Consider the following 8,918-nt stretch of genomic DNA (forward strand, 5'->3'; position numbering starts at 1 on the left):
TAAGATAATTAAAACTTGTCAACCGACACAGCAGAGGCCTGGAAGGGCAAGGACTGAAGGAGCATAAAGCGAAATCACTCTTCTTTCTAGCTCCTTGAAAAGGGATGCAAAATTGGGAGGGACCTGCTAACATCTGAAGTCACAGAGTGACTAGTGTAGGTGGATGGAGAGGTGAGAATTCAGTGAGGATCTGGGCGTGCACAGAACTCAAAGACCAATCCCCATCCACAGGCTGAGAGTGACCAGTAGGGTTAACCTCTCTAAATCATGGTTTGTTTTTTTGTTTTGTTTTGTTTTGTTTTGTTTTTTGAGAGAGAGAGCACAGGAGGGGGTAGGGGCAGGGGAGAGGGAGAGAGAATCTTAAGTAGGCTCCACACCTGGTGCGGAAGCCCCACTGGGGCTTGATCTCACGACCCTGAGATCATGGCCTGAGCCAAAATCAAGAGTCAGATGCTTAACCGATTGAACCACCCAGGAGCCCCTCTAAATCAACTTCTGATTGGCCAGGAAACAAAGTCCTTACTCTATTTTCCAAGCCATGGTTAAAATATTAGGAACCTCAGTTTTCTGTATATTCATAATGCAGGGAAGCAAGGTGAGCTACAAATGGTACAACAGTTGATTCGCTCCCTCAATTCATCCAGGTCTCTGCTCAAAAAGCCCCTCATCACAGACCTTTCTCATCAATCTCTTTCCCTCTCCCTCTATGGAGCTTACTCATTACCACCTGACTTGATTCTTCATCGCTCTTGGCTCTTTTGTTTACTGTGTGTCTTCCCAACTAGAATGAAAGCTCCATGAAGGTAAGGACTTTGTTTTGTTCACTGCTACATTCCAGAGCCCAAAACAATACCTGGCTCATAGTAGATGCTTAGGAAGCATTGATGAATGAATGAATGAATGAATGAATGGATGGATGGATGAATGGATGGATGAATGAAGCTGCTTATCACAGTTACTAACTTATCTAGACCATTTTGCTGACAAAGCTAGCTCCTCAGGCCTTCACTTAGAAACAATTAATGTTTTGGTACCTTAAATCTCTCCATCCCCTCTCCATGAAAATCCACACCGAAACACAAAGGAAATCTTCCAGGTTAGCCCGCTCAGCTGTGAGACTGTACTGTAAATACATGTGCATTGTATGTGAATATATGGGAGAGGCGTGCCCATGCTGGGATTATTCTGGCCTTGCTATATGGGCATGTGACATACTGCCACATGACTCTGTGTTAAACAGAGGAAGATGCAAGGTCACAGACCAACCGCGTGAGTCTAGCCAGAACTTCCGCCTCTGGGGGAAAGCTCTAAGGGTGATGCCAACTTTTTAAAAGCAGCTCATGTTCACTGGTGATCTGTCTAATTGAATGGCTTTTACGTATTTCTGTATATTCAAAGTTTTATCTACTTCTTCGTCTGAATACTTTTCATAGATAACAATTTTCCCCTACTCTCTAGAAAAATGATAGCAAAGATATTAAAATTTTTATTCACGAGGGACACCTGGGTGGCTCAGTCTGGTAAGCAGTAAGCTTCTGCCTTCGGCTCAGGTCATGATCCCAGGACCCTGGGATCGAGTCCCACATCAGGCTCCCTGCTGAGCAGGGAGTCTGCTTCTCCCTCTGCCCCTCCCCCCACTTGTGTTCTCTCTCTCTTTCTCTCTGGAGCTCTCTCTCAAATAAATAAAATCTTTAAAAAAATTAAAAAATAGTAAAATAAAATTTTTATTCACGCGAATCTGATTATAGAAACTAAGACTATTGTATTTCCACACAGATGATATTGTGATGTTTTCTGAGCCAGGACAACAGACAAACTAAGTGCATCGTTCTGATATAAGGAGTTGGGTAGCCTAGGACAAACATTGCCTACTTTTACCAGATGGTGGTATCGTTTTTGTATACAAAGGCCCACACTTTCCTTTCTCTTTTCAACAATGCAGATGTCCTGCCCTGGTTTTTATTTATTTATATATTTATTTTAAAGGGCAGGGGAGAAAAGGGCATTTCCTGATACTTCCCCATCTCCTTGTCCCAGTACATAAGACTTTCTGTTACTTTCTCTTGATCCACCCAAAGCTAATTGACATTAAAGATAACAGCTAGGATACTAGGCAAGCCTCCTTGATCCAACGACAGGTTCACTGTAAAGCATGTGGGGCAATGAGAATGAAAAGTACACAGTAACGACCCAACTGGAGAATCACAGAATGGAACAGGACCTGAGAGATCAGCCAGTCCACGCCTGTCATTTCACAGACTAATTCCACGGTTAAAATACCCAAACAAAGAGCTAACTGCAACCTTCACCCATAGTGGAATAAGCCCGCTGCAACTGACGACCTTTCTGCTATATCCACGTTTAGCACTAGGTGTTGCTCTATGCTATTTCTAGACCCAATTTCTTTGCTGCACAACAGAAGCCGAGCCTCCTAATCTGAGTTCCATTCTGCAAAGGCTGCTTTTAAGATGAAACCCTGCTAGTATTCAGTACTGATTTCCCGGAAGCAGCTTCATTTAAATGGCTCAGGTGTGGCATACTGAATTCGCTGAAACAGCCGCTCTGGAAAGAAGGGGATCGATACATGCCAGGGAAAGGGGACTCCAAAGTCAGTTTTCAAATTGTCCTAATTCAAATATTTACTTAAACCCTGTTTTTATATTATGTGCAACACAAGGGGAATGACATTGTTGCTGTGTGCTTCCTGGAACTGACTGTCTGCTACAAGGCCACAGATAAAGTTTGTTTATAGAAAAACAAAATATGAAAAAGGAAAGTTTAGCACTGTTCTATTTGGGGTTTAATACTCCCACACATCCCAAAGGGGAGAAAGGGCATCTTTCTAGAACCTTGCTTTCCCCATGGCAGCCGAGGACAGAAATGCTTTAACCCCCTCTAGTGACAGATGCATCATTTCTTAGATTAGTTCAGTTGTTCAGTTTGAATGGTAATGGCATAGGGAGAAACAGGTCCCGCTTTAAGAATTTCATTGTTCAGGAAGAGGGCAAATTTTCAATTCACCTTTAGGTTTTAAAGGGAATGAAATTCAGCTATTAAAGATGAATCTTTAACATCATTACTCAGTGGTTTCAACTTGGATAAATATTTTTTTAAAGGTTTTATGTATTTATTTTTGAGAGAGAGAGAGACAGAGAGAGAGTGCATACGAGCAGGGGGAAGGGCAGAGGAGGAAGAAGAGAGAATCTGGAGCAGACTCCGCACTGAGCGCAGAGCCCGACACGGAGCTCGATCCCACAACAGCGAGATCATGACCTGAACTGAAACCACGAGTTGGAGGCTTAACGAACTAAGCCAACCAGGTACCCCTCAACCTGGATAAATTTGACATAAACTCGGTATAAATGTTCAAGTTCTACAAGTCCAATGTTGTAATCATCTAATACTTAGTTTAAAATCATCATGCATGTAACAAAACAATGTCTAGTACATTGTTGCTAAACATGGGTTTTTTTTTCAGTTTTGGTTATTTACCAATAACTATTTGTAATACCAATAATCAGGCAATGATGCTTATAACAGTCCTAGATTTTTAGCAGAAAGGAAAATGGAAGAAAGAAGCCAGAGTGGAAGCATCCTAATCCCATTACTAAGCTTAGTGTAGAGGGAGAGAGGTAGCTCACACAAAGTTAGCTGCTAGGATCCATAATATAAACTTTTCAGTCTAGTCCTAAAGTGAGGGTTCCTTCCAATTTTTATAGTTTAGGCCTCAGGCTGAAAAAACTAAGTACTTGGCTGAAGTGTGACTTATAAAATGTTAGTTTCAGCTTTCTCCCCAGCACAAACCAGCCTTTCTTTTCTGAAGATTCTATTTCCTTTACATCCTTTGAGGATAAAACTATGCATTGTGGTTTTTATACCGTATTCACTCAGGGTATTTAAAAACAGAGTGAATTCCACTTTTTCTCCCAGTTCTCTCTTCACAGAGGTTCCCCTTTCCTCACTCCTGATAGGCTTGATGATGATGTAAAGTAGTATCCTCTAGGATCTTTGCACTTCATTTGTTACACCCCATATTAAAGATGGGCAACTTTTCAAAAGGGATAGGTCAGACTCCTGATCCATGTTCTTGTAAATGTGGGGTCAGAGGTGTTTATGTGTTAGGAAAATTGTCTATTTCCTATAAAAGGAAGGTAGAGAAGAATTTTTGAAAGCATCCATTTTGGAAATCATGTTTTTAGTGAGTGGCAGGAAGGCAGAGGCACCGTGTGGTAGACGCTGAGGAAGTTTCTGCCATCTTTAGTCAGACCCACTTTTGTATGGACCATTTTTGGTAAGTCTACTGGCATGTGCAGGGGGAAGAAACATAAGAGCTATTAAAATAGATTTGTCATTTCCACACACAGACACGCATACACGAATCACAAAATGCTTACCCTTTGTTTTTTCTTAATGCTAAACTGACCAAAGTTTTTTTTAATGCCCTTTATGAGCTCTTCTAGTGTCATCTGCTAATTTCTTCCATCACTTTTTATTCTCCAAACAGGTTACATTTGCATAATTCCAAAAAGGTGAATATAGCTCCTGCTCTTGCTTAAAATTGTTTCCAGCCTAGCTTAACAACCTCTATTTTTTAAGTTTGTTCCAAGATTGAGACAAAAATCTCTCTACCAAAAGCAAAATAAAAGCCAAATTCCTATGCTTTTGCCTCATTTCATGTTTTATTATTCTATGTTTCCTAATAATACATTCTGTAAATATTGAAATGGGCACATGTTCTGTGGACGGGAAGCAAGGTTATGTAGTTAACACAAGTTGCGATCTCTAGAAGACGTCCATTTTAGGCCACATGCAATTTATATGTTTTCTCCCCTCTTGATAGAGAAAAAGGAAAAAAAAAAACCCTGGAAAACATTATAGAGCCCAACTATATGCCTTTTGGGGCCAATGATAAAGCATAAGTTTTTACCACTCCCAGCAGTGTTGGAGCTGGCCTGAACTGAAGCCTGGGGATGTGCTTGCTGAGGTCCACAAATGAGAAAATGGAGTGATGACGGCAGACCATATTATTGCATGGTGCTATTAAAAAGCGAACGCCAGTCTGGCATTATTGAAGTCTAGAAATGTTTGCTTACAACCAGCTAAGCCCACACACACTGTGGAGAATACATTTTATGTGTTTATAATAATAGCAATAAAAAATTTCCCCAAATCAACTTACTTTTTTCTTGTTAATCCTGAGTTAAAGACAGTAATTATAAAAAACACATTTCAAAGAGCACTTGCACTTTTGTTGAATAAAGGAGGTATTTACAACATAGATTTAGTTACGTTTTGAAAAGTATAATAATTTCAGTTAGGCAAACTTTGTACTCTGTTTCCTTAGAGGAGAGATTTGCAACTTTTTTGGGTTCACTTTTAAGCGAGCTAAAGTCTTCCTTTTGAATACCCACATTAGAGTAACTTTGGAATGAGCAATCCATAGGGTCTCCTTAATCTAAGTGTGGTGTTTGTAAACGGAGGGCCTACTTCTATAGCACAAGTGAGTTACCTTTGATCAGCATTTTCTTATGATGAATGATAAGGGAATATACTTTTTGATGTACATCAGTTTTCCCTTCAGATTTTTTTTCTAAAATATTTCAGAACACTCTGATTCCCTAGGCTATACAATTTTCCTCTGACTTTACTCCCTCCTGTAGAATTCAGCAGGAGAACATCCCCTGTCTCCTGGGAGTCTGCTCTTCCTTCCATATGGGCTCCCACACTCATTTCCTCCAGCTGCCTCTAGGCGGCCCTGAGCCCTGGGCCTTCATCCAAGAGCTGATGTGATGCTCTGTGGCTGCATGTCCTTGGCAGATGGTCTAGCCCATTATCTCTGGACGAGGCCTCTGGCCTTGACTCTCCTTCCTTGTGAGTTTTCTTTCCCAGGGGACTCCTCAGCCTCATACAAATATAGCTGGCTCTGGAACCTCCCTAGGCTTGTCTGAGTTTGCAACAGTTTAGGCTAGCCTGGGGGGCCCTCTGTTACACAAAGATTGGTGCTGTCACTATCAGTCATCAACTGCTTTGTGTTTAGTACTGTTTGACTCTATAGAAAGATAGGAAGGAAGAAGGGTGGGAAGAAAGAAAGAAGAAAAGAAGGAAAAGAAGAAAGAAGGAAAAAAGAAAGAAAGAAAAAGAGAGAAAGAAAAGAAAGAAAGAAAGAAAAAAGAAGGAAGGAAAGGAAGGAAGGAAGGAAGAAAGAAAGACAGGAAGAAAGAAAGAAAGCTAATTTTAAAAAGATGAAAAGACTAGAAAATGAAAATCCTAAAAGGTTCATGTTTCCTGCTGGTAAGAAGTTTATTATCTACTTGGTTATAATTATTCATATCTAAATACATTGCAGATTTCAGAAGATGATTAAATCAGAGAGCATATCTAGATGCCAACTTTTTTTTAAAAAGATTTTATTTATTTGAGAGAGAGAGGGATAGAGAGCTCGTGCGAGAGTGCTTGAGCAGGGGGCGGGGCAGACAGAAAGAGAAACAGACTTCCTGCTGAGCAGGGAGCCCATGCAGAGCTCTATCTATCCCTGGACCCTGGGATCATGACCTGAGCAGAAGGCAGATGCTTAACTGACTGAGCCACCTAGGCGTGTTAGATGCCAACGTAAAGACTTTTGGCAAACAGTCAATCAATACCAGTCAAGCTAGCCAGGAAGCTCCTCTTACAGATGTCATTGCAAAGAACATCTTCTCTGCCTAGGACCAAATCCAGGTTCATGGTTTTAGCAGAGGAGGGTAGAAAATATCCTCTATCCATGAATCTCAAATTCAACTGTGGCCTGAACTTCAGAAACAAGCTTAGCTTTAACACTTTTTGAAAGTCCTTATGCAATATTTTTGCACAAATACTCTCAAAGGGGAGGAAGTTACAAGTTAGGGAAATTGCATAAAGGTATCTGTTCTTTAGCTGATCTAAGTATTGGATCCAAACAAATGTGTGAACTTCAAGAAGACCGGCAGCCATAGTATTGGTCCACTGGCACTGGAAAATATCTCTCAAAGTCTCTATGATAAGGAACACCTCTCCTTTTCCTCCTCCTCCACTCAATGCAATTGGGCCAATAGGACACAAATATACAAGTAATGAAGGTTTGTCATCTAATCAGACAACAGAGGAATATTCTTCACCTTGTTCCAGGTGTGGCATTTTCATTAACGCTGCTTAACATCACAGTAGCTTTGGGCCAGGGAAGTGCTTGCAGATCATCCTGAGCCTGCAGGTGGATCATACTCTTGGGGTTTTGTACCCACACTCTCTCCAGTCGCGCCCCATCCCAGATGTGGAGAGCTGGTTTGTCAAACTGGACACTTATCTCTGCATGGTATCTCAGTAATTTGACCTGTTCGCCCGTTCTACTGAAGTCATTGTGAATCTTGATTCTGATATGTTCCTTCAGTTTCCATCTGCAAATTTAATAAACACAAATTAGTTATTTCCATGTAAGGTATTAGATGAAGTTATGTGGAGTCTTGTGGCAACACACTAGAAGCATTGCTTAGGTCGATAGTCACACATTATAACAAACACTTTTTGAATATGATTATTCAATCAATTTTGGTTCCATATAATAAAATAATTAGAAATACCATGCCATCCTCTGATTTATCCATCCAGTAGCTCTATCCAAATATTATATCATGCTTAAACTAATTTCAGGGGAACTCTTACTAGCTCATTGTGATTCTTCCTCATCTGAGAAAAATAATATTCATGAGTAATTTTCTGTTTATAAAAGTACTAAGTGGCTCTTTGCAAACAGGTTTTTTTAAAAGTAGTTGCATAAAAAAGAAAACAAAAGCCACTCAAAATCTCACTACTTCACCTCGTAAACAGTTTGGTTAATTTCCTTTCAGCTGGCTTCCTATCTCCACTCCCCTCTCATGTTCTCTCCCATGCACACATCTTACTCAGTCCCCTGTTGCTTTCCCTTCCCCCAGCTCAAAGAATTAAACAATAGTAACAGAGCGCTTTGAGGGGATATGAGTGCAACAAAACCAGAAAAAAGTGTAAGACAATTTTGACCCTTAAGGTCAAAAGCTGCAAGACTAACTGTAAAATAGAAACGTCTGCATACATACTTGCAGAGTGAGTATTCTTGAACAAGTCAGAGGAAGTCAAGGAAGGCTGAGGTGTTGACTTGGAGATATCACCATCATGAAACCCATTTCAGTCTGTCATCTGCACGACGGAGTTGCGTGGGGGCCAAGTCAGTGCCTAGGTGTTCTTGCTGATGTCCAGTGGAAACCACCAGTCAATAGTGGCCAGTCAACTGCCTCGAGGATACCCTTCTGTGGCCAAGGCTTTGCCCCACTTGACAGAGTGTTCTCTCCAATGGCTCTGAATAATATCAGAGGAACAGATAACTCAACTTTCATTAGTTTAAAGCCCTACTTATGTCAAATAAATTGGACCCCCAAGTGAAACCATTGTCATCTGCCCTCCAATATATAGATGTTTAGTCTGACATATGACCCAGAAGCCCAGCTTAAGGTGACTGTTGCCAGAACGTCTCCCAATCTGGAGATAGTCTTTCTTCTTCACCCATCAGAGGAAACTTCCATCCCATGTTCTCCCTGCTTTTTCCTCATTTTTCTTCCCTAGCATTTCCACCTATCAGCTGGTGAAGGTCAGTCTCTCTATCTGCACCCAAGCCTTGTCTACCTCTCTCAGTGTAGGGTTAGGCTGTCCCTCCCTGACTTGCACAGTACCCACTTCCTGTCTTCACTCTTAACACTGATCTCTACTGCAGCACTGTAACTTTTCATGTTCCAATCTGGGTCTCCTGCTAGAATGTAAGCTACCTTGTAGGGTAGGGATTCTATTTTCTTCTTGTAGTCCCCAAACCATGCCAGTGTTTAGCATAGGTTAGGTGTTCAATAAATTATGGCTGAATAATGAGTTATTACCTAGAG

Source organism: Callorhinus ursinus, unplaced genomic scaffold, assembly GCF_003265705.2.
Source record: "Callorhinus ursinus isolate GAN/ISIS: 27379988/994484 unplaced genomic scaffold, GSC_fseal_2.0 scaffold1, whole genome shotgun sequence".
In the NCBI taxonomy this organism is placed as follows: Eukaryota; Metazoa; Chordata; class Mammalia; order Carnivora; family Otariidae; genus Callorhinus; species Callorhinus ursinus.